We start from the raw sequence: 26741 nt of genomic DNA on the forward strand, positions 1-26741 counted from the left end.
GTATTTTTTCTGAATTTTCTAATGTAGAAATCCTAAATCAATAACGAGTTTGGTTCTGTGATCTCTGCTACGTTAGGGCTTTCATCCCTTTAGGTATGACACTTGGAAAAGGTGTTTACCATCTTAAGAGGATCCTAAGAGTTATCGATGAAGGGAGTTCGCTAGCTTGATGGGAAGATAACACTTGAGATGAGTCTCACACATTGTCGGAAGTAATACAACATCAATCTTTAGGAAAAATGCAATTCTTCAATGCAAGCAACAAATTATTCAACTGATTTATTTTATACTAGTAATGATTCACATGGGATGCATGTGTTTAAGAATTTAATATGTAAACCTTTATTATTTTATTTTTTATGTTTTAAAGATTTAGCATGGACATTGAAAATTCATTTATATTTATTAATTATAAATCATACTGATGAAGTATACTAAAATGACTCATGCTGCTCTATACTCCATAAATATATATGATACCATGAAATCTCTTTCCAAGAAAAAAAAGTACATTTAGTAATTGATGCATAGATTCGAAATATAACACCAGCTACACTCGAATAGTTATGTTTTGTTGACATAAAATGTACTTATTCGATTTCAAAATTACATATAGTAAATCTATTTTGTAAAGTGAAAATATGAAGGACAACCTTTATTGTTCTAACATCTCTCAGCGAACACCTAAACTCAATATAAGTCAACTTTTGTACATGAATGAATACATTCATTGTATGTGTAACCACCTATAAAAAAAATAGACACTGATAGCTCTAAAAAAAGCTATAATTCCTAGCTTAATTTATGCTCGTTAATAGATTTTACAAGTTAATTATCCTATTTTGTAGGTATTGAGAATCAAAGAGGTAGAACTGACCATTTAGAGTCAAACGAGATTAATTTGAAGCAACTTGAAGGTAGTTTGGGCATCCAGGCTTCAAAGAAGGAGAAATGACAAAAATACCGAAGACCGAAGCATTGCAACCCTCAGTCGATGCTATAATGCAACGTTATAAGGCAGTAGGCTCGTACACAGGACAGCGTCGCAACGCTACCCTTAGCATTGCAACACTGTAAAGATTAACAGAATGCCAGTGCATCAGCGTGTGTGTGCTCACCACAAGCAAGCGTCACACTCTTGTTTTGGCCAAATTCTTCTTTGTTATTGTAAAAGCCAAGCATGTTGTACAATAAAAGAAACTTTATAAAAGGCAAAATATGTTGTAAAGTAAAAGCAAGTTATTATGTCATTTTTTTCAATGGGATTTCTCCTCTTTCTTGGGGTTATAATTAACCTAGGGTGGCTATGACACCCGTAGTTGTTCTCTAAGCTAAAGTACCTTGAGGAATAAGTAAACTTCAGCACCTTATTAGGAAACATTGCTCGTAGTTGGATGTCTTTCACATAACTCGTGTGGACAAGCCAAAACGAAGGTGATGTGTCTAGATAAGGGTTCCTCTTTTGTGTAGAGTAAGAAAATGAGAAAAAGTAAAAAAAAAATGAAAAATAGATTAAACGTTTTGTTTCCTTAAGTATGTCATTGCATTGTTGAGTCTAGAAAGCTTAGCTCTTGAATCTTTGAGCCAGAGTAGGGGGAAAACAAATTGAGAGTCTTATAAAACCATTTTGGGTTTTCCAAGCTTAATTAGTAGGGCCTTGGACTCACTCATGTATGAATAGAGTATAATCATTTTTAAAATGTGTTTCGTTAGTTGATTCTGATCGAATTTCATTTTTTATTGCAAATCTTATCCTATTGAGACTAGAGTAACGACCCTTGTGATTGAGCAAGCATATTTTTGTTTGAATGTGTGATTCTACCTTGTTTGGGACGAGCAAGAATTAAGTTAAGGATGTTTCATAGCTTATAAAAAGATCTATAATTCCTAGCTTAATTTAGGCTCGCATTGGATTTTACATGTAATTATCCTATTTTGTATGTATTGAGCATCGAAGAGGTAGAATCGAGTATTTGGAGTCAAACAGAGTTAATTTGAAGCAATTTGGAGGTAATTTGAGCATCCAAGCTTCAAAGAAAGATAAATGACAAAAATACTCCTAACCAGAGTGTTGCAACCCTTACTCGATGCTATAATGCAATGTTATATGGCAATAAGTTCATATACAGGGTAATGTTGCAACTCCCTTAATGTTGCAATACTGTGAAGATTAACAGAACAACAATACATCTGCACGCACACACTAAACATAAGCAAGCATCACATGCAGTGTCACATATGTAACTCAACGCTCGAAGGCTGGATTAACAAGAGCGTTGCAATGCTCTTGCTACCATTGCAACGTTGCACCTATTCTCTAAATGTGTTCTTTCCAAGTTAGGTAAAAAAAAAAAAAAAAAAAAAAGGAGGAGGCTGATTTTTATGGAGGCCAAAGTGGAGCTTGAATTTCCTTCTTTTCCTTTCATAATTTAGCATCTTGGCTTAGGTATTACATTTCTATTTTGGGTTGTAATCGATGGATCAGATCTCTATCTCGAATTTGTCTATGAAATTTTTAGGTAATTCTTATCTAGTTTCTTTCAGCAAGAGTTCCTATGTTCAATTTCTTAAGATTTCCTTGATTAAATTTCATATCTTTCAACTCTATGCTTTCTTTGAACCTTGATCTAATTTAGATTTGTGTTTTATGTATTAGACTAACGACCCTATCATAATTGCATATCTCTGCTAGTTAATTTTGAGCTCTCGCGTTTCTTTGTGTTCGTATATGCTTGAATTTACCCTGATAGCATAGGGTTGAATGTGAATGCATAGAATAGACTAGACAAGAATCTTAATAATACATGTTTAACCTAGGTTCAAAGAACAAATTCTCTAATTGAATCAAGTTGTCCAATCAATTAGTCCACCGAATTGAAACCTCAATCTTCATGCATATGAATTTTAATTCTATATGGATGCTACCGAACCCAATAGAATTAAAAGCATATAGTTTAATTAGGAAATGACTCTTTAACCTTAATTAATAAATAGTACGCTGAATTGGTTCGGTTTGAATTAGTTTTCGGCCTTTGTAGAGAATAGTTAAGTCAAATTGATTTAGTAGTTATGCATGCATAGAATGGACGTTTCTTTGATTATTGAATTCCATTATAAAAGTTGCATAGGATTCTCTCTCTTGCTCTAGAAATTAGATAGACCCCTATCCAGGATTATATTTACCCTTGTATTTTATGTTTCACACTTTGTTGTCTTTCGACATTAAAATCCCCTGTTTACCGTTCTAGTTAAGAATTTGGCTTGACGAAACAAATCGCGCTTCCCTGTAGATCAACCCATACTTACCACTGTTGCTACATTTTTTTAGTGATAGGAGTAGTTCAATATTATAAATTTTCTTTTGATTTGTGGCTCTTTTTGGAAATTAAACGACACCAGAAAAGGATTCGGATAAAATGGTACCATTATTGGGGAAGCCATTTACGTTTTGTTAGTTGAATTTCTAGTTAGAGCATTCTTTTTCTTTTCATTTGTTTTCCTTTTTGTGTCAGTGTTATAAGCATGGCATGATATCATCAACAAGGATGGGAGCAATCGAGTGGAGCATCTCAACCTAGTGACGAGGTTTGTGACCTTAGAGGTCAACTTTCTAAGTCAACTTATTTAGTTAGTCGATTGGTTGTAGGTAAACCGCAATAGGTGCAAGCATGTAGGATTAGCGACCTTGAACAAGCATGCCCAAGTTTGCAGTGGAGCCCTATGCCACAAGATTACTCCATGGGAGGATATCCTAGTTATATAGATGACGATTTCAATAGGCCTAGACCAGACGAGTCCTAAGGCTATGGAAACATAGTATGAGACTAGTGCCACTATGATCCACACTCTGCCACATCTAATATGTCGATGCAAACTCACATCACCAACTTAGGTATGTCATTAGAAGATATGATGAGACAACTTGCTGATAACAATCTTCTTTTTTAGAAGGAGATCCGTAACCTCAAGCAGTAGAGCTTTAGTTTTCAGACAGAGACTGGAACTGATCTTCAGAGTTTGAGTGGCTTAGTCATTCAATCTTCTAATATAGTTGAAAGAGAAGCGAATCCCTACTACTCACATCCTATAACACTAACGAGACATGCAATGATGAGGTAACCTATGTCGACATTAAGGATGAATTTGAAGATAGCATGCCATGTGTAGATCTAGTTTCTGAGGACAATGAAAAATCTTAGCCTAAAACCATCAATTTTCAAGTAATGGAGTTAGAGGTCGAAAGACCTTGCCCTGTTCTGTCCTCTGGTATATCGTTTCTTTTTTTAGTTTTGTTCTTCTTGTTCTCAAGAGTCTATTGTGTCACACCCCACCCCAAATTACCCTCTTAACATGAGAGGAGATGTGACGGCAGTAGTTTCCAACCCTTTTGCTGGCACTTACTGCCTAACTAACTTGTTCAATCTATCCTAAACCCTAGTATACATACATTTCATCAACATACATACAATATAGATTACTTGAAACTGGCCGCTACCGGGGGGGGTTGCATTTGAAAACATGAGCTAGAAGCCAGTGAGTCACTAAGTATCATACATAAAATTGATAGTAAAATTGGAAGCGTTAATTGAAAATATAAACAACATTCACATAAACATTAACGTAACATATCACATCTATATATAACTGGACTATTCATTACTTTGAGAGTGGCCCTCTTGCTCAACTTTCAATACTTGGCCTCTTTCTTGAGAGTGAACCCTCTTGTCCAACTCTCTACATTACTTAACTGCTTAGCTGGGAGAAGGAACCCTTTTGTCCAACTCTCTATACTATTCTAGGTTGAAGTGTGTCGCCTTTGTCCACTACCTTCCACCTAGCTTTTCTCATACCAACACAGGTTAAGGTATGTCACCTTTGTCCATCACCTTACCTAGTCTTCTCATGCTATACCAAGTTAAGGTGTGCCTCCTTTGTCCATCACCTTACATTGTATTTCCCTAGGATAAGGTGTGTCACCTTTTTCCATCACCTTTGTCTTGGTCTTAGCTGTCTTACGTGCACGTAGACTAGATCTTGTCATTAGAACTCATGTCTAGGACCTAGCTCCAATACCTTCACACTTAGTCCTTCAGTACTGAGCTATTCATATATTCTAAGGCACATACTTATCTCTATATGACTTCATTGCTCTAAGGCATTCAGTACTAGCGCATACTCATGATCATTAAAATACATAAGATAACATTAAAGAGAGATGTGTTACTTTGGAAACTATTTGAAAATAGTTGTCATAAATAGCTTTCAGTAATCATGAATTGCTAAATCATTCATAAAGCATTGTAAATCATTTAAAGCATTTAAAAGTCACTCACTATCTTTGGCAATCCTCTTAGTGTACTCCCCATTTTGATGTCAAATCTGTGGACATCACAATGCATTCTATTTATTAGCATTAGTCCCCCTTTTGGGACTCACAATGCATGCCAAGCTCACTGTGTGTTGAATACTTAGCCAAATTCTTAGACCTTAACTTGACTAGACGGCAATACCTTCCTATTGCCTATCATCATGCACCCATCACATGCGTTGATTGCTAGGCTTATGCATTCAAGCTTCCTATACGTTTAAGCTTTCAACCTATGCACTCATAGCCTACTGTATGGCCCATCACATAGTTAGCCTTTGCGCTAATCATTCTGCCCATGCGCCTATCTTATGGCATATCAATGCATGCCCCATCATTCATCCAGTCATGCACCTACACGTTCCAACGCACCCTTTTGCCTAACACCTTGCGCGCCTGCCTACACAGCCCAGTCACTCTGCCGCACAGACTAACACCCACAACATTCTCTTTCACTTATAGCCTCAGCATGCGTTTCATGGTCAATGCATCTCAGCACATCCTTGTGCCCAGGCCAACGCATCCCTTGTAGACAACTTAACTCTCAGAATGTGCGTTGAGCATCACTGTCTGACCCTTCAATCTACTTGCTTGTTGAACCCAAGCAGCTACCTGCTTGTTCAAAAGTTCCAAATTCAACTTACAATTTGAATAACCAATTTTCCAGGCCTTTTCATAAGAAATGTTCTTTTACAAACTTACTCTAAAATGTAAAAAACTTACCTTAAAATTTCAGCCTATAACTCCTTGTGGTTTGGCTAAAATCCTCAAATCATCAAGACTGGCCCGAGCTTACTCGAGAGCTCAACGTTCAGCCGGATTTCTCAATCTCTAGCTTGATTCCTTTGGAATTTCCTTCCAACAATCCAACCTCAGTAACTAGACTCATGTAGGGTTTAAATGGCTTTGGATTCACACCATTTACACGAGTAAATTGCTCAAACCCTCTCTTCAAAGCCAAGTTTCCCTTTTATACTAGCAGTTGTCATCTTATCCTTCATTGATAAGTTGTCACCTCATCCTTAAAGAGATAACAACAAACCTAAACATGACAGCTGGCTAGCTAGTCCATCACTAAGCTGATCCCTTCCTCTTGGTCATCAACACAAGGATCAACTCTCAAGCCAACGCTTGCACCCACTTGGTCACATGCCTCCTTCAAGTAATACATCACCCTACCTTGGCCAACGCATAGCTTACCTTGAGGCAATCGCATCCCTTCTATGTCGCATACTTTAGACCAACACATGTTCTAGCCTACACATAGCTTAGTATTAACATATCACCAACAAAACTTTAAGCCTTCCTCAACACAGAACCACTGAGCATCGCATGCCTCATGTACCTTGCGCCAAGACTGCCAACGTTTTCCAAGCATCGCACAGTCTTCCAACACAATCACATACCACATCTTATACTTCCTTGCTTCATCGCATAGTTGCAACGCGCATCGAGTACCCAGCGCCTTGCGCTCATCTTGTAGCCCCATGCACATCGTATACTCCATCCTCTAGCACTTATCGTCTAGTACTTATCGTACAACCCTACATGCAACTATGCGATCACCCTCACGCAACGCCCAAATGCCCAACGCCCACGTGCGAACACAACCGAGTGCTTCCTTGCTTGCACCTGGCCCATACCCGTTGCACGATGGCTCTTCCTCGTGCACGATCACGCAAGCCTCTTGTGGCCATTTGACATGTTCCTTGCCCACGCTTGGACAACCCCTTGATGTCATTGCTCGGCCAACCTACACCATGTGTCTAATAACCTCAAAAAGACTTGGTTGGTGCATATCCTGCCCCAAGCCTCAACACATCCCTTGCTGCGCTAGGCTCAGTGCCTAGCCTTGTGCCAACACCCAACATACCTTGCCCGCATGCTCACTAACCTCACAAGTGCCTTGGCTACTGCATGCCTTGTCAACGCATCATGAAAAATTCATCAACTCATGCATTCATGCTTTACTCCAACATATAGTTTGTCCTTGGCTACAACACTTAGTCTCACACAACCTCTACAAGCCTTGGTTTCCACAAACAATGCCTCGTGCGTCAATGCTGCCCAACACCAATGCATGCCTACTCTTGGCTTCTATACTTTGCCAATTTTTCACTTGTTAAACTATCTAAAACTCACTCAAGACAAGGTTTTTCCAACACTTAGGATTTTCTTCCTCTACTTTCCTACTTTCTTTACTTCCTTTCACAACTTTACTTTAACATCTCCTTAGTCTTTACTTAGCATGCCTATTACTCACTTATGTAGGGAAAATGGAGTACGAGGTTTACATGTTGAGTCTTTTATTTCAACTCTTTTGGGTCGCTTGAGTCTTTTGATTCTTTATTTTTCCTTTTTTGACTAATACGAAAAACACCGAATTCGACTTGTCTAGTTTTCTTCAAAAGATACAGAGCCTTATAGCCTTTCCGGGCTTTATTGACTCATTCAAGAAGGGACCAGAGAAATACGAAAAATTTCTTTATACCTTGATAGGGGACAAGTCATGTCGAGCAACCAACATTAAAAATTTCTCCTTCCTAGAGGGAGCCAGGTGAACAAATTTACTGCTTTCTTTTATTGCTTTCTTAGTTTAACCTTTTGTTTTTCTTTTGTAGGTTCCTCCCTTTGGTCCCTAAAAGAAGAAAGAAGCATCTATTAAGAGGCGAGACCTCTTACCACACCTCAAAGTCTGTGCACGAAAACACCTACAGAGGAGGTTTTCTATTCCCTCGTCTTTATTTTCATTTGGCTTAAATTAGAGATACATTGGGGACAATGTGTCAAATTAAGTTAGGCGTGTTAGGGTTCGTTGTGATAGCTTAGGGTCCTTGAGTGTTGTGCTCAGACAATGTTTGTGTGCTTGAATTGCTTGCTTGCTCTCTCTTTTTTTTTTTTTTTTTTTTTTTGGTAATGATTAGTTGATGACACATCCTCTTTATGATTAGGTTTGCATGAAATTATATTTGAAGAGAATGATCATGGTTCTTAGACCATTTTAAAAAAAATTCTTATCTCTCATGCACGCCTAAGTCCTTTGTCTAACGAAATTAGGTTTTGCATGCTTAGAGTTGTATTATTGAACTTATATTTTTGTTGTCACCCCAAAAGGCCTAGGTGATAGGTGTTAAGTGACTGAAAGCTCCACCTAGTAATGCATGCCTAAGTTTTTGCCAAACTTTTGTTTTGTTTTGTAAAAGCCAAGCATGTTGTACAATAAAAGAAAGTTCATAAAAGGAAAAGTATGTTCTAAAGTAAAAGCAAGTTTGTACGTTATTTTTTTAAGGGGATTACTCCTCTTGAGGTTATGATTAACCTGGGGCGGCTATGACACCCGTCGTTTCCCTCTGAGCTAAAGTATTCGAGGAATGAGTAAACTTGAACACCTTATTAGGAGACATTGCTCGAGTTAGATGTCTTTCACGTAACCCGTGTCGACAAGCCAAAACGAAGGTGATGTGTCTAGATAAGGGTTCCTCTTTTGTGTAAAGTAAGAAAATAAGAAAAACTAAAAAAAAAAAAAAAAAAGAATAAAAGTTTGGTTTTCTTAAGTGTGTTATTGCATTATTGAGTCTAGAAAGCTTAGCTCTTGAATCTTTGAGCTAAAGTAGGGGAAAACAGCCTTATAAAACCATTATAGGTTTTATGGGGTTAATTAGTAAGGCTTTGGACTCACTCGTACATGAATAGAGTATAATCATTTTCAAATATGCTTCGTTGACTGATTGTGATTGAATTTCATTTTTTATTGCAAATCTTATCCTTAGAGATTGTTGAGACTAGAGTAACGACCCTTGTGATTGAGCAAGCATATTTTTGTGTGAATATGTGATTCTATCTTGCTCGGGACGAGCAAGAATTAAGTTGTGGGTATTTGATAGCTCTCAAAAAGAGCTATAATTCCTAGCTTAATTTAGGCTCTTTAATAGATTTTACATTTTAATTAACCTATTTTGTAGGTATTGAGCACTAAAGAGGTAAAACCAAGCATTTTGAGTCAAACAAAGTTAATTTGAAGGAATTTGGAGGTAATTTGCACATTCAGACTTCAAATGAGGATAAATGACAAAAATACCCATGACTGAAGCATTGCAACCGTCACTTGACGCTCTAATGCAATGCTATAAGGTAGTAGGCTCGTATACAGGGCAACGTCACAACCCCTTAGCATTGCAACACTGCAAAGATTAACGGAATGACAGTGCATTTGTGTGCGCGCTCGATGCAAGCAAGCATCACAAGCAACGTCGCACTTCTACCCCAAAGCTTCAGGACTAGATCGACAAGAGCGTTGCAATTCTCCTACCAGCTTTGCAACACTGCATCTATTGTATAAATGTGTTCTTTCTGAATAAGGTAAAAAAAGGGGGGGAGGAGACTAATTTTCATGGAGGCCAAAATGGAGCTTGAATTTCCTTCTTCTCCTTTAAAATTTTAGCATCTTAGCTTAGGTACTACATTTCTATATTAGGTTATAATTTGTGGATCAGATCATTATCTCGAATTTGTCTACGAATTTTTGAGGTAATTCCTATCTAGTTTCTTTGAGCAAGAGTTCCTATGTTGAATTTCTTGAGATTTCCTTGATTAAATTTGATATCCTTTAACTCTATATATTTTTTTAACCTTGATTTTATTTAGATTTACCTTTGTGTTCGAGTGATGACCCTATCATAATTGCATATCTCTGCTAGTTAATTTTGAGCTCTCGCGTTTCCTTGTGTTCGCCTATGCTTGAATTTACCCAGGTAGTATAGGATTGAATGTGAATACTTAGATTTATAGGTTGGACTAGAATCTTAGTAATACAGGTTTAACCTAGGTTCAATGAACAAAATGATTAATTGAATTAGGTTGCCAGTCAATTAGTCCACTCAATTGAATCCCCAATCTTCATGCATATGAATTTAAATTCTATATCGATGCTATCGAGCCCAATAGAGTTGAAAGCATATAGTTTAATTAGGGAATGACTCTCCAACCTTAATTAATAAATAGGACGCTAGTTGATTCGGTTTAATTAGTTTTCGGCCTTTGTAGAGATTAGTTAAGTCAAATCGATTTAGTAGTTGTGCATGCATACAATGGATGTTTGTTTAATTATTGAATTTCATAATTGAATTTGCATAGGATTCTCCCTCTTGCTCTAGAAATTAGATAGACCCCTATCCTAGATTACATTTACCCTTACATTTCCGCCCCCCCCCCCAATTCACCACCCTAGTTAGGAATATGGCTTAATGAAACAAATCGCGCTTATCACTGTTGCTATATTTTTGTAGTGATAGGAGTAGTTCAGTATTATAAATTTTCTTTTGATCTGGGTCTTTTTAGTAATTAAACGATGTCGGAAAAGGACCCGAATAGACACCTAAACTTAAGAGTTGTGTCCCAAAGATTTAAAGGTATCAACAAACATCTAAACTCAAATAGTCAGATTTTTATACATGGATTATATTTATATAAGAATTTATACATTTTTTTCAATATGTATGTAACCACTTGCACCTAATGAGTTGTGTCTCGTCGACATAAGGTTGCACCCCTATTATCCTAACATCACACAACAGACACCAAATGAAAAGTCGTGTTCTAAAGATGGAAGGACAAAATAGTCATTTATTAAAAATGTAAAGACAAAAGGGGAAAATGTAAAAATTTTCCTACATTCCCCCTTTAATTCAGTATAGATTTTTTTTATAAATTCCCTCATTTTTATAGACAGATTTAGGCCACTTTGGAAATGCGCATAAATTCTACTTAATTTACAAAGTGTCCTATTTGATTATATTTATTATACTTTGTAATAATTTTAAAATTTTAACTAAATTTTGAAGACAATTTCTGAAAACTACTCTATTTGTCATTATTTAAAAATTAGCTAAAATTATAATAGCAATAACGTTTCCCAAAAATGAAACTAAAATTAAAGACAAGTATTACTAATAAATAAATTCAACTATATAAAAGTATTGGTACTAAGATTATGCGGATGTATTAAGAGGTCAAGGGGCACGTTTTATATATAGGTATATTGATTTTCTTTAAATACAAAAAAAAAATTATAGTTATATTATAGTATAGTTATCATCTTGTTTTAAGGACTCTTTTAAGGATCGTAGCCCTATTGTTATATTATGGACTCTTTTAAGGCCAATTATAGTTATATTATGGACTCTTTTAAAGATCGTAGCCCTAATGTGCAATCCTTGCTGCACTAATTAAAAATTATTACGTAACAATTTATTTTTTTTAAAAAAAATTCAGCATGAGGCTTAGTCATGCAGCTAGTATTGCTCTTAGCTATATGATCCAACTAGGTGTGGTTTAGGCTGGTAAAATAAAAAAGAAAAATAATTTGTAGAAAATAACGTTTACGAGGAAAGCTACAAGGAGATTATCTGCTTGAACATCCATTCTCAAATCAAAATGGATATACTTTCAAATAAATTTACATTAATTATCTCAAATTATTGGATTTTATTTTTTAAAAGAATTTAAAATTTTTGAGTCAATATTGAATTAATTTGTAAGAATGATTTGTTTAAATTTTTAAATTTTGATTTTTTTAAATATGTTTTTAGAGTTTGTTTTATAAACGATTTGAAATTTTTGAAAGATTTTAAAAGTTAAGGAAGGAAAGAAAGAAAAGAAAATTTTGGAAGATATGCAGCTGGGTTAAAAAAATAAAAAATAAATAAACAGAAAGAAAAGGCACCCGTAGAATGAAGTCATCCAGTTACCTGCTGCTCGTCGTCGCTGTCGTGCCCCGGTCGCCTGTTCTCCGACCGTCATGAAGCCACCAACAAGTCCACCTTTCTGTTGGGTATTTTTTAAGTACATAGAAGGGTGGGAGATTTGGAGATTTGAACCACAGACCTCATAATTGTTAATATATATTGAATTAGATAAATCTAACACAGAATGACACAAGTCATGCGCAATATTGTAATAAGATGAATAACAATTATGCAAAATAAATTATAAGTAGAGATAGAGAGACACGGAGATTAGTAATCTAATTTGATATAACATCACCTACGTTTGGGGGCAATATGTCCAACAGAAAGAATCTTCATTAGTATAAAAAACTGTTACAATGGAGTACTTATCTATTAAATACTTCTACAGAGACTCACGTGCAACTAATTTCTTAGTACATGTTTGGGAGTGATTTTAAAATCATAGAGATCACGTTTTGCATTTTTAAAACCACTTTAAAACATGCTTTTAATCACTCAACATTAATTTAATATTTGATTTTACACTTTTAAATGCAATTTCGTATCATCAAAATTAGTTTAGAAAGAATAAAAACATGTGACATAGTGATTTTGAAAATGACAAAAGTGTTTAACCATTTCAAAATTACTCTTCAACATGTCCTTACCAAAAATAACATAGCTTTCTCCCAAGTGTGAGAATCCGTCCGAGAGCTATTATAACGATCTTTCTTGCCTTGTATGGTAACTATCTCAAACAAACTTATTTAGATTTCCCTCAAATATGAGAACAACTCATGATAATCTTAGCTTCACACATGCTAAAAAGAACAAGTTCTCAATAAAACTTATTGGGAACTCTATGTAGCTTTTTTTAGGTAAACTTTCGAATATAGACCAAGATCTTTTCTGCTTACGAAAAGAAAAAATTCTCAAAAAATATTTCTAGATAGATATCTAGTCAAAAAGAAAATACTAGCTAATATACCTGCATTAACATGTAGTATATGATAGTTAGGTCATTTTCACTTTGGCTAATGAGAAGATTATTAATACCTTAATGTTGAATTATATGATTCACTGAAAGTATATCAGGTTTTTTTTTTTTTTTCCAAATATGTTAAAACATTTCAATTCTTCTATACCGCCCTTTGTCACATTTGACTTTGGGATCCTCGAGTGGAATGACTATTGGCATGTTTGGGAGTAATCTTAAAATAGTTCGAATCACGTTTGTCCTTTTCAAAATTACTCAAATAAATTCTTTTGATTATTCAAAATCAATTTTAATAGTACATAAAAGGTGACTAAAAGGTGTTGAATTAAAAATTGAATTAATTATTTAATAAAATAAGGAGTTATCTTTTATTTCCCTTAAATAATCTGAAGAATTCAATTTATTCGAAAATCATTTATTCCTTGTTTTATCCTTATTGAGCTAGCAAGGAACCCTAAGGACCTAGAGATTAGAAGCTCGAATGATAAAAGATTAATTAATTAAACTATTTAATTAAATTAATAAAAATTAATTAATTGCAGGTCACTTCACTAAAGATCATTTAAGTTATTACTTAAACATGATCTACTTGTATAACAACTTCATACATGTTTAAGTTATATAAAATAACCTTGAATCTTAGTTTATTGGAGTGAGTTAATACAAACTAAATGTTGAATAAAATAACTTCTTATTTTATTAAATAAATAATTTGTATACAAATTTATAAACTACAAGAACCACGAAATTTAGGACATCAACACCAACAATCTCTCACTTGTCCTAAAACTAGTGAGGTGTATAATTCAAAATACAAAATAAATAAAGTACAAAATACAATAAATTAAAACATACACTATGCTCACTAATAGCTCCCACTTAGAATTTTGTATATCTCACTTCTATACTTCTTACTAAAAACAATCACGGAGAGTATATCCTGAGAGGGTTAACTCCTTCTCACTCTGACAACTGCTCTCTGCAACGGTAGAGACGTTATTGTAATAATATAATATTATTTAATTAACATTCAATTAAAAACAAATTCTAAATTCAATTTTAATTAAATAAATATAATTAATTAATTTCATTAATTAATTATAAAATTAAGTAATGTAATAATTAATAAATATCATTAATTAATTATCAGTCTAATTAAATATCACATATTTAATTAAACATACAGGTAAATCATATTCAAATGCATAACTCTCTCTTATTCTAAAATTTTAATATGAATCTTATTCATATTATTCATAACTCTCTCTCATGTATGTTGAACAAGAATCAAAATTAATTATACGAATATGATTCATATAAATACTATAGGTTAAAATTAATATAAATAAGTTTCATATTAAAACTATAGGTTAAAATTAATATGAATAAGATCTATATCAAAACTATAGGTAAACAGAGAGTTATGCATCTAAATAATATTTAAATGCATGTTAATTAAATATGTGATATTTAATTAGATTTATAATTAATTAATTAGACTAATTAATTATTATATTTATTTAATTGTATAATTAGTTAATATGATTAATTAATCATATTTATTCCATTAAAATTGAATTTAGAATTTTATTTTAACTAAATTAAATTATATATTTATTAAAATAATAGGAGCAGTTGTTAGTGGGAGGGGGAGTTATCCGTTTCATGATATACTCTCTGACATTTTTTTTCCGTAGGGGTTACAAAAGTGAGAAATATAGAATTCTCCCAAGAACTTACTCTCCCAAGAATTCTCTATTATTTCCATCCTCTTCCAAAACACGAATAGATCCCACAATCTATTACCTTGCCTAAGAATAGCAAAGTTTCTTAGTGGTGTCCTGTATTCTTGTTATATGTTGAGTTTGAGAGGAAAAAGTTTGCAGAGAAGTTCGAGGTCGTTCGTGACTTTGCAGAGAAGAATTATGTGGAGGAAAGTTACAAGGGTTACTTCTTTTCTTTCCTTTTTCTCCTCAAAAGTCATGTTCTATAATTAAATTGTTTATCTTGTTCCCGTTAGTTTTTCTCTAGTTTTGAGTTTTTGAAATTGATTAACATTGGCATTGCATTCTAAGGCTTCTGTTAAGGAATTCAATTCCTTCAATTGGTATTAGAGTCATCTTGTGTTTCTCTTTTTCAATTTTGAAATGGAAAACTAGAGAAAAAGTGGGTGAATTCTGCATAATGTATGTGAATTTTGCGAAATAGATAATTTTGAATTTGACACTGTTTAGATTCACTACAAGAAATTTGGCCTTTTATGTCGGTTGGAAAAAATAAACACGGGTGTATAATGGCAGTTGTAAAAAGAAAAAAAAATGGATCTTTAATGTCGGTTTAAACTGACATTAAAGATATATTTAATCAGGCTACAATGTCAGTTTAAAACTGACATTGTAGCTAAACCCCATTTACTCAAATCCCGTTTACTCTTCCCTTTTATTAAAAACCCTACTTTTTCATTTATGAAATTTTCTTCTCTTTCTTTTTCTCATAAATTTTCTCTCCCTCAGAACCCTGTCACTGCCATCTCCATCAGTCCATCATCATCATTCATCAAATCTTTCGTTCCCGCCACTGTCTTCCATTCCTTCATCAGATCTACATGTGTTCCAACTTCGTCCTTCCGATAGGCAGCTTTACCAGTTCTACCATTTACTCTTCCCTTTTATTAAAAACCCAATTTTTTCATTTGTCAAACTTTCTTTTCTCTCTTTTTCTCACAAATTTCCTCTCCCTCAAAACCCTCTCGCCACCATCTCCATCAATCTGTCGACGTCGTTCATCATATCTAACTCCACCATCTTTCGTTCCTTCATCAGATCTATATGCATTCCAACTTCATCCGTCCGATCGTCAGCTTCACCAGGTCTACCATCTATTTGTCTGTTAGGTCCGCATCAATTCGTCCGTCGCAATGAGTCGTGCATCAGATCGTGGATTCCTTCAGATTCGCCAAATTGTCATTCTTCAACCCAATCTCAACTCAGATATGTTCCAATCTTTGAGCTCCGCTCAGATCTGTTCAAGCTCCGATTTGTTCAAGATCTTCAAGCTCCGATTTGTTTCAGTTTTGTACTAGTGATGAAGGCATGATTTTTTACATAAAGGGTGATTTATGTCTCTCTTTTCTTTCCATCAGATTTGTTTCAAGACTCTCTTTTCTTTCCTTTTCTTTTCTCTTATCTTCACTTCAGCTTCTTCCATGAGTTTGGGTTTTCTTTTTCATCTTCCTCAGCTTCAACTTCCACTGCTATTTTTAATCCTATGAATGTGTTTTTACTCTATAGATCTTTGCAGGTGGGTTATTTCGTAAAAACTGAGATTTTTGGTTTTAGATTAAAATGAAGAAGAAAAAAATCTTTGCATTGGAATATGGTTCCTCAATAATTGCAAATACTCATCTTAATATTAAAACTCGTTTTTATTGAACCATATACTAAAAATCAATTTGTGTAAAAATCTTGATCATATTCCTTAGATTTCATTGGTAAAGTGCATTTTGATTCATTGAATGCAAGACTGACTCTACCTCAATAAGTGCAGGTACTCATCCTAATATTAAAACTCATTTTTATTGAACTATATACTCAAAATCAATTTGAATAAAAATCTTGATCATATTCCATAGATTTCATTGGTAAAGTGCATTTACAATTTTGATTCATTAAATGCAAGACTAACTCTAAATTGCTATTTTTTTTTTTTTTTTTGTTATATTTAGTTACATATGAGAAGATGTGCAGTGATTTGAGGTCTAAAAAACTCAATATTGAGAAAATGTGCAGTGAGTTGAGGTCTGTTTTACTGTACTTCAGTTTGTATTAAATGTATACTAGCTTTGAATCTAGACATTATCTTGTACTCTCCTAAATTAATCTTATTTGTGCAAAGACCTTTAACTACAGTGCAGGTATGAAATTGAAAAAGTCATAACTGGACAGCGATTGGATTTGAATATTGAAAGAGGGTGAGTATACTTCTCCATGTAAAAGAACCGGGTGGGGAAAAATTCATTAAGAACGTCCTTACCCTTGTATGTTAAATCAATTAAATTTAGAACATTTGGTTATATTTTCTTTTGACTACTTGTATTTTTTTAACTTAGAAACATTTCTACATTTGTATGTTTTCTGATTATACTTATACATACTAGATAATCTTCCACCATATAATGTTGAAATAAAGCATTCTCATCTATACTAGGTATATCTCTTTACTATTTTACATTTGTTTTGTTTAAGAAAGATGTTATACTCATAAAGTTAAGTGATTCGTAGGGCTTAGTTCAAGCAGTTGGAATAAGCAACTATTGACCAAAGCAACTGGTAAAGATTAGGTCAATATTGTGTGGTTCAAGTGTTTTGTGAGGGAGTCTTGTTTCAGGTTGGTTTGTTTCTAATTCTTGGAATTGTTTGTTTGTGTAGTTGAATTTTCTTCATCTTCTTCATCTACTTTGTTAGGGTTATTGTATTCTCTTTTCTTTTCTTTTTTTTTTTCTCATCAAGATCTTGTTTCTTCTACCATTCTGATAGTGATTAGTGCATAAGCTGATAGGCTAAAATTGAGAAATAATCTTGTTTGTTGTCTGAATTTGTTCTTATCAATTGGCTTTAACCCTTTGGATATTATTTTGTGAAGTTTTACTTAGACTTAGATTAGCTTGGCTCTTGCTAGTAGTAGTTTAATTGTAGATAAATTGAAAATGTAAGCTCCAAAAAGTTAAGAAGACATTTTTTTTTTTTTAATTTTTCGATGAGCATTGCTAGGGAAACATGTTTAAATCTTCTCTATTTCTTCTTTTAGCAACGATTCTCTTAAGTCTTTTTCAATTCATTCTCTTATGTCTTCTACCATGAATTTCCCCCAAACAGTTGTATGCCATAAATTCATTATGGCAACAAACTTGAGTGCTTAGATCTTCTGCAGTCAGCATTTGGTTTTCTTCACAATACTTGAAGTAATCAACTCAATTTTGGTGGATTCTTTCAACTAGGCTTGTTCACACCACAAAACAACATTGATTTTTATGCATGAGTCATGTGTTTAACCAAGTAACTACCTTTAGGTCATGCCAGGTCTTCTGATTATGGTTGTTCCTAACATTGAGGAAGAGTTCGTGGGTAATCAAGCGAGTGAAATTTTATTTTCTATAGTTTTCAATATTAAGAAGTCTGAGGTAATTAACAAAACTTCATGTAGAATAATTGAATCTTTTGAAGATTTATAATTTCTTAATCTTGTGTATGTTGCCTTACATTGTCAGATTTCAACATTTATACAGAGAGAGATTTGAGTTTTGATTTCTAGCTATAAGTGTCTGCTTCCTATCTATTTTATTATATTATCTCTGATGAATTCTTTAAGACTAAGTATAATGGTACTATTTGTGATATATGTATTTGAACTCTTAGGTTACTATTAATTACATGATAATATTGCACATATTTTATAGCGATCAATTGATGTTTTAAAGTCACATTGCAGGTGTTTTGTTCTCGATTCACTAATGAGAAGTTTTTCTAGATGAGATGCAAAGGTACTCTTAAAAACTATTTTGCTTAGTTATATGAAAATATTCATGAATAATTATGGTAGTCAATGTAGAAAAGCTTAGAGATTTCTATGCATGGAAATACCAAAGATTTCTATACCCATGCATGTGTGGAAGTCAATGTAGAAAAGCTTAGAGATTTCCAACAATATATGAACTTCCAAACCCCTCCCATTTTGTTTAGGTAGATATACTTGATTTATTTTTTTTCACTTTCGGCTAATGAAATTTGAAAGAGTCTCATTTTTTATATGATAAATTGTTGCCATTTTTCCCTCCAAATTATTCTTACTTGGTCTTGTTATGGTAGAAACCAATTAAAGAATCAACTTTTTGCTGCACCTGAGATCTATAATACACCTACGACTCTATTGTTCGACATAATTGTTTCTTATTACAACCCAAACTCCCATGGGTTTGTAAAATTGTTGGATACTTTCTGGAAAGAAAGCATATGCATTGATTAGAGATATCACTTTGACGGGGAAGGTATAAATGTACTGTCTTTTTTGTTTTGTGATTTCACTTGCAAGTGATTTTCTTATAGCTATTTTGTTTGTCAGGGATTATCCTTTGTAGGTATTTTCAGAGAACTAATTCACATTCAAACTATTGCAGGGAAGTTCAGATTGACATCGGAAAAGTCCACTGCCTTCTTTAGAACATTTGCTTTCTCTTTTGAGTTCTCATGTTGGTGAGAAGCCATGTTGTTGCCCACGTGTTGATCCCAATGTGAGTTTCTCCTCCCAAATTCTTACTCTTCCTTTACTGTGGTAGACATTCCCTTACTTAAAGGAGGTAGGTTTCTTCCTAATTCATGCCAGTAGGAATTCCCTTAGTTGGTGGAGTTTAAATCACAAAGGTTTCTCTTGTACTTTCTACGATTATTTAAAAATGGAAACCTTTCTTATAGTTCTTTTTTGGGTGGGGGTTTCTTCTACCCCCAGCCCTTAGGCTGTCTTGCCTCTACCATAACATGATGTATATTGAAACTCCTCTTATAGGTTGGTTTTGGAATTCAAAAGAAGGTAGTTTGGTTATCCATTATGCCATCTCCCTCACTTCCATGTCTTCAATCTGGTTGCTGATATGGGCGGTATGGGCTTCATCCAATCCAATCACTCTGCTACTATGTATAATAACACCATGATCAGCTTCAATGTGCTTGAAGCTGCAAGAATCAATGGAGTTAAGAGGTTAGTTTTCAAAGAAAATTTTCTCAATTCATGATGTTTATTCATGCTTTGAATCTTTAATGGTACAAGGTTGGTTGGTCAATGTTTTTATGCTTTAGAGTTATGGCTTGTTGGTGGCGGGTGGGATCAGGATGAGCTATAAATTTTTTAAAGGGGAATATTTTGTATTTTGAATCTTTTTAATATGAGATTATTCCCTCCTTTGTTGTTGGTTTTTTCCCTACCAATGAGAAAGGAAGTACCCAACAGATAATTTGATCTTCTATCATGTGAGTGCAGGTTTTTCTATGCTTCTAGTGCTTGCATCTACTCTGAATTTAAGCAATTGGAAACTAATGTGAGCTTGAAAAAGTCAGATGCTTGGCTATATACTTATTAAAATCGTGTTAATGATTTGGAAACGAAACAACTGTTAGATATGTGCTTATTAAAACCGTGTTAACGTTTCATAGCCCCAAGATACTTATGGTTTGGAGAAGCTTGCTACAGAGGAGTTGCGCAAACATTATACTAAGGATTTCGGTATTGAGTGCCGAATTGGGAGGTTCCACAACATTTATGGTCTATTTGGAACATGAAAAGGTAGATCCAAATGCAAGAAATGGTTATGTTATCTCTAAACAATTCATAATGTAAGATCTAATGCTATTAGTTCATTCATATAGGTGGAAGGGAAAAGCCTCCTACTGTATTCTGCATAAAGGCTCTCACTTCTATAGATAAGTTTGAGATGTGGGGAGATGGTCTTCAAACAAGATCTTTCACTTTCATTGATGAATGTGTAAAAGGTGTTCTGAGATAAGAAAGCTCAATTGCTGTAAATTCCATGTTTAAAATTTGTTCTTTCTTGGAGTTGGTATAATCTTAAGCACCTCAAGAGTGTTCAAAGGTAGAAAGAGTTTGAGACATTTGGAGATACCCTTCAAGGACTTTGGGATTAGTTGGGGTGGGCTATGAACATAATGCAAAGGGAAAATAATCTTAGTTTAAGTAGTTTTTGGCTTATTGGTTTCAGCTCAACTCTAGCTAAGGGAAAATAATTAATGTATATTTTGTGTTATGAGCAACTTCTCTTATATAAACTTTGAAAGGTTGGAATTGTATATTAAGTTTGTGAAGATGTGCAACATTGAAGAACAGATGACATATTTTCCTGATGTGCAACATTCTTTAATATGTTTTTATAAGTTCTTATTATATGTTGTTTGCCCAATTTTCTCTGCTTGCAGGAAGTCATGCTTTCAATTTAGATCAAATCTGTGGTAGATGGTGGAGAGAACATAACGAAGAAGTAATTGAAAGACTATTTGGAAAACAGTATATAATGACAACAAGTGTGTGTGTGTGGTTTTTTTTTTTTTTTTTTTTTTTTTTTTGGGGGGGGGGGGGGGGGGGGGGGTTGGAGAATGTGGAGAATATTTACAAGTTTTAGTTTGTATGTTCTAGTTTAAAAGTAAGTTCTCGCTTTTGTTTATATGAAAATTTTAATTTTGCGATGTAACGCTTATGAGTTTTGATAATTTGTTGATTACCTTGGTTTTAGAGTTAAATTATCATCTCCAATTCCTCTTTTGTAACTTATTATTATGGATTTGTGAAAGCAATTAAGAATTTATTTTATGCATGTACAGGTTGATTACCTTGGTTTTAGGGACATGTCGTTTTTAACTTTGTGACCGACATTAAAAAAGACTGGACAATAATTATATCGATTATACGTACAATAATTTTGGACAATAATTGAAAAAAATGGACATGGTATTTACAAAAAACGGACAATAATTGGAAAAAATGGACAATAATTCTAGGTAAAACCAATATTAGATAGTGTTATTTAAGCCCTTTAATATCGGTTTTAAACCGACATTGTACACCCTCTTCAATGTTGGTTTAAAACCGACATTAAAGGGCTTTGATAACATTATCTTTAATGTCGGTTGTCAACCGACATTAAAGTCCATAATTCTTGTAGTGATTGTTGTTTTTGCTTTAATCATTCATGTAAGGTTCTATTGTTTTTTGGCATTTAATTGACTAATCCAGTCTGTAAGTTTGGGTCTTTAAGTTTTGACAACTATTGCTGAACAAGGCATTCAATTCTGGAGCAAACAAACAAAGAACGAAGTAAAAGAAAGCATTCTGTCTTGGAGTGTAACACATAGCTTTGCGATGCTATGCTCTATGCTAAAGCCCAGCATTGCTATGCTAGGCAACATTGCAACTTTGATACCTAACATAGCAACATTGTGTCGTAGCGCAGCGTTACATTGCGGCAAAAGTTTGCAATGTAGCTATGCTCTTTTAGAGCATTGTTATGCTCCGAGGCCAGCATGCGCACGCAAGGAGGCGTCCAGACGTGGTTCGAAACCTGTCCTTGGCGGTTTTGCAACAAGTCTTCTGAATTTTTTGTAATATTATTTTTTTTAATTAATTAAATTAATATATTACGATTATATTTATTTGATTAATTTTTCAGGGATGTCAAATTCAGTCTATTTTTTTGCTATTTATTTAATTAATGCATGAAATGTATGATAAATTATTATATGGTGCATGATGAATATCATATAGTTTAAAATCTCACCTTAAGATAAACATGTTTTATGCATCATATTTAATATCAATGTTATATTATATGATTGTATGATATTATCAGCATGTACATACATCATATTTAATATAAATGTTATATTATATGGTTGTATGATATTATCAGCATGCACATACATCATATTTAATATAAATGTTATATTATATTGAATCGTGCAAATTTAAATTAAGGGAATCAGTTATTAGATGTGATATAACTATACGTTTAATTTGGAATTAAACGAAATTGAAGAATTGATTAATATGATTTAAATATTAATTTCATGAATAGGGATTCATGGTGGTCGAATTGGTGATAAATTAGTTTAATATTTGATATTAAATTAATAGAATTAATTAAATTGTTTAATTAATTATTAATTATTAATTTTATTAGAAAAATTAGTTATTGAATTAATTTTTGTAAGCTTAATAAAATTTCAGTTTTAATTATTGAATTGAAATTGAAAATTCATTTCAAAATTAAAAGGTTTTTTTAAAATGGAAAAACCCCAAATGTGGGATTTTTCCACTTTCAAGCATGCTTCTTAGTCACCTTTGCACTACAATTCCAACTCATATTTTGAAGATGGAGCTGGAACCATATCATGCGATTAGTATTTGCATGAAGAACCTACATAAAAGACTCAATTTTGAGTGGACATTCTCATGCAACTTCTAAAATTTTGGCTGAAATAAGAAGGTTGAATAAGGTATTCTTCAACAAGTGAAAACTAGAAAAATCAGTCTTCTTCTCCTCTTAATTCCCAAAACTCTTGCTTATTTTGAGTCCTACAACTCAATCTAAGGCTCCTAGAGGATAGTAGGGAAGCTCTAGTGGTAGTCCATGACCAGAATTGGAGAAGATTGCAGCTGAATTACGAGTTTGAAGAAGATCTTCAAAGGAAAGTCTGAAACCCTTTTATCATTTGATGAGCATGCTGATTTTAAAGCTAAAATTGATAAATTAGAGTGTTTAATAATTATGTTTTCTTTCGCTTATAGAAACTAACATCTTCTTGTGAGGAAATTTTGTTTTAGGTTTTTTTTCTTTCACCACTAATTTATATGATTCTACTTTTTGTTAAATATAAAGTGATGATGAGTGATTCTGGATAATTCAGATAATCATTTTTACCTTGTGTCTCAAAGCCATGAATTCGTTCTTTTAGTTTGAGAAATCTATAGATATTTGTTTGAAATAAATATGTTGCAATGAGAATTATCTAAAAGTAGATTAAAGTTACTTCTTGGTTCATCAAGTTACACAGTATTTTACCTGATTTAAATTCCTGGTTTGACCTCCATACCTAGTCAAATTGGGGATTCCCTGTCCCAATCGGATTGGGGACCTACGGAAAATTTTTCCATCCCTAGCTAGAACTGGTAGATGAAAATAGACTATGTGTCAATTTTCTCACCAGTTACTATAATAGAGTCTTTATGTATTATTTGATTTATTGTTGCATATGAGATATGTAACTTTTGAAAAGAAGACCAATGCATCTATTACAAATTCAAGAAAATTTTCAAAAATTGAATTACGAAAGGTTTGCAAAAATTGTGATGTTCATTGGAGGAATGAATTTCACAATTAGGATCTTTGAGAATAATGACTTGATATAGTATCATAAACCATGAATTTGGACAATGATAATGATAAGAAAATGAAAAGTGGGTATTTATTTATTTTATATTGATATTTACTCATTATGAATAAAGTAAAGATGAGTATGAAAGTTTGACTATTTAACCAATTTCAAATAGTTGATTTGAAATGATTTTGTATATTAAATGTTTACATAGAGATGTTAAGGATGATGTCAAGTTTGTCTCAGCATCTTACATTTACAAAGTTGTTGAATGTTTGATGCAATAGCTTCAGATGAAATGGTAATATATCATTCTACAGTGAAGTTGATATGTCTAAGGAAAAGTTTCCTAAGACACTTCAAGTGCGTAAGAGTATATCAGCATACAGCGGAAGTAACAATGATCAATAAGCACTCTAATTCATTAATTTTGGCAGAAACTAAAGCATGCTCATCTAATATAAGAGGGTTTGAAGTCATACCTTTGTAGAACTCTTTAACATCTTGAGTCTCAGTTGTTGTCTTCTCTAAAACTTGTTGTGACCACCTCAAGATCTTCTACACTATCCTCTTGGAGCTTTAGAATGAGTTTTGGGACACAAGAACAGCTTGAATGAATGGAAACAAATAGAGTAGTTCACTGCTATAACCCACTTTGAAGAACAATTCTTCAACTCGAATTTTTCTAAAAAAACTTTTAAAATGCATGTCTCAATTCCACTTCAATATTCTTTATTTATTGCAGGTTAACATGCAAAGAAGATGACTGCATGAAATGCAGCTCATGCTTGAAGTTAATGAAGCAAAAGTAAATGGGTTTTGTGTGAGCTAATTGAAGATGATAATGGGAAAATCTAACTTTTCCATTTTGTGTAAATTTTGTGATTTTTCAATTTCCAAAAAACCAAATGATTTCAAAAAATCAATTTGATTTCAAAATTTAAAATATTTATTAATTTTGTAAAATTAATTTCATAAATTAATTTTTTAATTAATAAATATTTATTTAAATAATTCAATTAATTTAATATCAAATATTAAATTATTTTTTACACAAATCCACCTTCATATATTTAAATCATATTTAAATATAAATTCTCCTATTTCGTTTAATTCTAATTTGAACGTTTCAAATTAACTCATCATGCTACTCTAAAGCTAATCCATTTACGAGCTAGTAAGGGGACCTCGCGGACCTACAGATCATGGACTCCAACGATTCGAGATTAATTGGCTAAACTCATTATACCGAATTAACCTCCATTCGTTAACTAATGGATCACTCCACTAAAACCCATAGTTAAACCCTCTCACTGTAGATATATTATGTCCACTTAATATAACCATGATCAGTAAGTCGATCCTTCACAGGTTGTTCGTAATCACAGATGGGTCAAGATCACTGTTTTACCTCTATGAATACATCGTGTTTCTTAAGTTTCTACTGACCCTCTAATGAACAATTTTGATTCATAATACCTATGAATCAAGTCCTTTCTCTATCATGAGAAGGTGGGGCCCCAATTGTTCAAGACCTGGAATCAGTACTTAAGAGAACAACCTATCTGCTAACCCTAAATCGGGCAGGGTATGTCCCCAGCTATTCATCCGGTCTTATCCCAAAAATGGAAGGCTTATTGAGCAGTGTTGTTGGACTACTCTCACCCATGTAGATCAAAGGATAATCCCGAATAAATAGGAGTTCATAGCTAGCTCAGATCGAGTTAATCTAGGTTACTAAATAATGAAATAGTCGGTTTTAACAGTAAACGGTCGTTATAAAGTAAATTGACTATTTTTGTGGTCTAGTTTATATGTAAACTCATTGCATAGGATGCCCCCACTCACATGTCTCTACATGAATGATCTGTGGATCACATCATTTGTACTACCTACAAACTTGGCCGCATTCAATAGCGTTCCCAGGATGAGATACCCAATTTCATCCATATACTTATTAGACCATTTAGGCTATATACTATTAACTTGATCCTGTTTATTCACTACATAAAGTTAAAGTATTCAGACTATAGCCATGGATATGTTTATTGAATTTTCATAATAGAATACAAAATCAACAACTTTATTGAATAAGTTACTCAATAATATTTTATTGATAAATAGAATGTTTAACATGAACTGTGAGTTCTAAGATATTCCCAAGAAAGTGTTGAGGGGATGTAATACTTACATGAGACCTAATTAAAATTTAATATATATTTGGTTAGTTAAATCAATTAAATTGATGGTATGGCCATCGAGTTTGAAAATTAAAATTTATGAGATGTTGGTGTACAAAGTTTAAGATTTTATATTTTACGAGATATATTGTTTCATACAGGGTTTAGAGAAATCCATGTTTTGAGTGTAGAGAAATCCATGTTTTATCCTAAGTGGTGTATATTGGACTACAAGGCAATATTTTGGTTGTGAAGCAATAAATTGCATAGTCATGGTATATCCTAAAATATTTGAAAGTTGTTTTAGATATGAATTAATTTATTCATTTTATGAGATAATATGGTGTAAAGACTAAGTATGAGAATATTTATAAACACCAAATTATAGGAAAAGAAACAGAATAAGAGAAACATCATGGTGGTGACCATATGGTATCTATTGACATAACAATTTTGAATTATATAAAAGGATTCTCTAGGCTAAAGTGTGAGAAAATCTCCTAGAATATCTAAGATTACATGTCTCTAGTGCATTAGAGCAAG

General features: G+C 33.2%; 1 pseudogene; it reads left to right on the top strand.

Moving 5' to 3' along the window:
- Positions 1-16004: 16004 nt before the first annotated feature.
- LOC120077351 (GDP-mannose 3,5-epimerase 1-like) lies at positions 16005-20639 on the top strand (annotated as a pseudogene).
- Positions 20640-26741: the final 6102 nt, after the last annotated feature.

This window comes from Benincasa hispida, chromosome 5 (assembly GCF_027475165.1).
Source record: "Benincasa hispida cultivar pf3 chromosome 5, pf3_genome.v1.1, whole genome shotgun sequence".
Taxonomy (NCBI): domain Eukaryota; kingdom Viridiplantae; phylum Streptophyta; class Magnoliopsida; order Cucurbitales; family Cucurbitaceae; genus Benincasa; species Benincasa hispida.